The 4,900-nt window shown below is 40.4% G+C and overlaps 1 non-coding gene across 1 annotated transcript; it reads left to right on the plus strand.

Annotated features, from left to right (window-relative positions):
- Window positions 1–439: 439 nt before the first annotated feature.
- LOC149297739 (small nucleolar RNA SNORA35) lies at window positions 440–569 on the plus strand. The gene has a single exon (XR_016272487.1). It is a non-coding gene; the product is annotated as a small nucleolar RNA SNORA35 (small nucleolar RNA).
- Window positions 570–4,900: the final 4,331 nt, after the last annotated feature.

Here is a 4,900-nt window from a genome sequence, read left to right on the forward strand (position 1 = left end):
ATTGCAACCTATAACGCTTTTTTGCTGCACAAAAAAGCAGACACTGGGCTGAAGCTGTCTTTTTTGCAGTTTCAGCTCGAAGTAATTTCAGGTATCTTGTACCGTGATGCACCTGGTCCCCAAGTAGTGATGGGAACCAACAGAATTGGGGCTACCCATTTTATTTTTAAAATCCCCCCTACAGCAAAGAAGCAGAATCCCCAAAAGAGATGCAGGGTATGCTACAGCAGGGGGCAAAGAAAGGACACCACATTTTACTGTCCAGATTGCCCTGGAAAACCTGCACTCTGTGTCGGTGACTGCTTCAAGCTGTATCACACAGTTTCCCATTTTTAATTTTTTTTTTGTTCCTGCTCCATTTTTGTATTTTTTTTTAATTTTTTGTTACATTTACAGTTTTTTAGCTTTTATTTGCTCCACCATTTTTAAGCGTTTTTATTTGCACTGTCAAGTGACCCCTGTGTCCATTCTGTGGCATGAGGGACCACTTAAGGTGCTAGATCAAATCCCTTCTTGGAGATAGGCCAGGCTTTCTTGTAACCTGTCCCTACTGATAGTTGGGTACAAGCATTTTTCTTTACCCAGATGTAAAATTCCTACTGAATTTGAATTGCTCATGTTCCAAATGTGGCCCTTTTGCCCCCAAACAATCTGACAAACCCATGCATGTGGGGTATCAATGTACTCAGGAGATGTTGCTGGACACATATCTGGGTGTTGTGTGACAGCAACATATACCAGGAGCTGTAATTTCACACCTGAAGTACAAAGTATGTGAAAAAAACACCAAAAACAATTACTATCCCAAACTTTGACAAGGGTTGGTGGTAGGATTAGTGCATGGAAAGGGTTAAACTATCAGCATCTAAAATACCCTGGGGTGTCTAGTTTTCAAAAATATATGGTTTGGTGGGGTAAATTTAATTTGCTGGCTTCAAAGATGCCCCAAATACCACATAGAGACAGAATTACCAGATTCAGAGAAAAATGGTTTTGAATTAGCAAAACGCTACTTGTACTTATTGCCCCATAACGTGTAGAAGAAAGCAAAAAAACATAAAAACATTGGGTATTTCTAAACTTGGGACAAATAGTAGAATCTATTTAGCAGGTTTTTTCAGTAGTTTTTTATGATGAATAAAAGATTTTTCAAATAAAAGTGAGAAAATTTGTTTTTTTTTCAATTTTTCATCATATTTTATTATTTTTATTATAGGAAATTACATCATATGAAAAAAATTTTGGTGTCTGAAGAAAGCCCTTCTTGTCCTGAAAAAAACAATATATAACTTGTGTGGGTTTAGTAAATGGGTTAAGAGAAAATTACAGCTAAACACAAACACCGCAGAAACGATAAAACAGCCATTGTCACGAAGGGTACAAAAAGTAAAATCAGCCTTTGTCACGAAGGGGTTAATACTTTATGCTAATAAGAAAATAATATAAAATTACACCGACAGATAAATCTTATGGTACTATAGTTACAAACTGCATGTCAGTGCTTGGGCTGTCTCTGTGGTTATTATCTAGACGTGGAGTTGTTAGATGAGTGGCGGAAGGTTGAGTCAAGTAACAAAACCCACTGGCCACAACTTGACAAGGAAAAAAGTATCTGATTAGAGTTCATATGAGTTGATGATCATGTTCAACTTAACTTCTTAAGCAAGATGTCAGCAAATACAATTTAAAAGCACCTATCTAAAGCATAAATATTGGGAATTCTGCCATGTTATACAGCCATATATTGCTTATGCCTCCACAATATCAAGGATTATGCTCCACGGTAAGCATTGTACAGCAATGTAAAAGTGGGCCACATGGATGTAGTGGCTATGGCCATAAAATGTGACAAAATCCCCAATATTCATGCTTCAGTGCCTTTTAATAGAATTTTCTAGGTGTGCTTACACTCCTTACTTTGGTGTATGTATATATTGGTCATTTCAGCAGCACTGCAGAATCTGAATTTATAGGTTTTTTAGGGTCTACTTATACAGGTTTTACTGATTTATTGGTACTTACATGAGTTTCAGATGGATAGAAATAGATTATATACAACACTCATAGGGTTTTTAGTGGGATGTGGTGAGAATGTGGAATGTTCGGAGTAATAATACCACCCCGCTTCACGAAGATGCTACTTCTTGACACAACCCAATAACAAGGTTTACAGTGATACAGTGTATAGAAACTTTATATGTGCTTGATATTTATATTTACCACTGCAGAAGTAACTGTAATATGCACTTTACTTTTCATCACTGCTATGAAAGAGATACTCAGGACATAGTGATCGAGTGATTACAACAACTATGATCTAATTGGGTACACACAAGTGGCCTGGAAGATATAAACTATGTAAACTGTGGGCAAGTGACATGAGCTGTGCTTGTGAGAACATCGCGCTTTAGAGCGCCCATACAGGAAACACGCAATTGCTGTATATTTGATACTGTGGCTTTCTTGGCTCTGGGAGCTTGTGATTTTACCTGCTGTTTAGAAGGATCCTTACAGTATAGTTTGATATAAGCAGATATTATGTTTTATTATATTCAGGGGCGTATGTCACGGTCAGGACTACTTGCCAAGCCGTGACTGTGTGGAGGGCGTGGGCATGAAGGGGTTAATAGCACCAGGCCTCTGGATTTACTAACTTGACCCCTTAACAAGGCATAAGCTATACCAAATTAACCCCCAAATCCTGCCTGTATCCCCCCAGGTAGTCTGCCACCACTCACGATTTTGATACCGGATTCGTGAGAAATCCGAATTAGAACCTTTATCTCTATATATATATATATCAACCCACCCCGGGCAACTAACATATATATATATATATATCCTGTAAAACTTAATAACAATATGGTAACGTGTTATCCTTTCTTAGGGTTTGTGGATATCGATACTAGAGCCCAAAGACAGACTTGGATTATGAATATTTTAATAACAAAAAGACAAAGATTACACAGTGCCAGAATTACAAAAAACAAGACATACAAAATAAAAATAAAACGGCAAACAGTTCTTAAAAACAATAGGACTTAAACACAGGACCCTCACTCACGAGTTTCTCCAATAAGTAGGCCTGTGGGAACTCCTTAAGTCCAGATGGTTTCTTATGATGTTGTTCTGATCACAGAATATCGTGGAGTTCTGCTTTGAGGTCGCTGCATTGTCCCTAAATCAGACTTTTGCAAGCAAAACGCCCCTCTGACCACATGACTGATTATATGACACCATCCCCAAGAATCGGGTCCCATCTTTGATGTGCCAATAAGTTATGGTGGGGTAAAGGTGATGGAAACCCCTCCACTTAAGATAGGAATGGAATTCCTATAACTCAGGGTCCTTATCAGTTAGGCCATGAATCACCACAGGGGTCCTTTGGGAAGATGACACCTCTAGCCAGAACAGATACAGAGGGCATGCACAAAACACATTTACATCAACCTCAGATTAACTCATTGAATGCCTAAACAAAGAAACTAACCACCTCTGCTGGGTTACCCTTCCATGCATCCACTACGTTATATGAGTTAATCATGACAGCGTACCTAGAGTATTTGGCACCTGGGGCAGATCCTGTATGTGGCACCCCCCCACTTTAAAACTGCATAGCTTCTATACTTATATACTGGCGCAGACATTGAAGGTGGTACAGCATTACTGTCTATCACTATATACTGAGGCAGACATTGATGGTTGTACAGCATAACACCTATCACTATATACTGAGGCAGACATTGACAGCGGTACAGCATAACACCTATCACTATATACTGAGGCAGACAATGATGTTGGTACAGCATAACACCTATCACTATATACTGAGGAAGACATTGATGGGGGTACAGCATAACACCTATCACTATATACTGAGGCAGACATTGACAGCGGTACAGCATAACACCTATCACTATATACTGAGGCAGACAATATTCAGTGGCGTACCTAGAGTATTTGGCACCTGGGGCAGATCCTGTATGTGGCACCCCCCCACTTTAAAACTGCATAGCTTCTATCGTTATATACTGGCGCAGACATTGAAGGTGGTACAGCATTACTGTTATCATTATATACTGAGGCAGACATTGACGGTGGTACAGCATAACATCTATCACTATATACTGAGGAAAACATTGACAGGGGTACAGCATAACACCTATCACTATATACTGAAGCAGACAATGACGGTGGTACAGCATAACACCTAACCCTATATACTGAGGAAGACACTGACGGTGGTACAGCGTAATCCCTATCACTATACATTGAGCCAGACATTGACAATAGTGCAGCATAACTCCTATCACTATATACTAAGCCAAACATTGATGTGGTGTAGGCCTACCACTTCATTGTCTGGCTGAGGGATGCACCGAATTTTATTTAACCCCTTGATGACAATTGCCGGTCCGGGCACGTCACGGAAAAACATGTCGTTAACGACAAATGACGTGCCAGGACCGTCATTTGTTAAAACGGGTAAAAAAAAATCGATCCATGATCGATTTTTTTACCCAAATGGCGTTGCTGTAATGCCTTGACCTCGAGGCATTCAGCAACGCCATGATCGGAATCAGGGGCCATGTCTGGCCCCTCCCCGGGGCGTCAACATCCGCCATACAATGTATGGCGGCGGACGCCCGTTTTAAAAGCGTTTAGGAGGCGATCAACGATCACCTCCTAAACTTAAATGGTGTCGCTGGAATGCCTCGATCAGGAGGCATCCAGCGGCACCAAACACTTACCTCTTGATGTAAGCTGCCGGTTATCTTCGCCATCAGCAAGATGGCGGCGGCCCGGGAAAAAAAATAATAAAGACGAAAAAGTTCGCTAGACGGTCTCCTGACCCTCTAGAGAACTCTGGCTCCACTTGCAGGTTGAATACAGGTACTGC

Source organism: Sceloporus occidentalis, unplaced genomic scaffold, assembly GCF_023333645.1.
Source record: "Sceloporus occidentalis isolate IW3139 unplaced genomic scaffold, rSceOcc1.0.p SCAF_37, whole genome shotgun sequence".
Classification (NCBI taxonomy): Eukaryota; Metazoa; Chordata; class Lepidosauria; order Squamata; family Phrynosomatidae; genus Sceloporus; species Sceloporus occidentalis.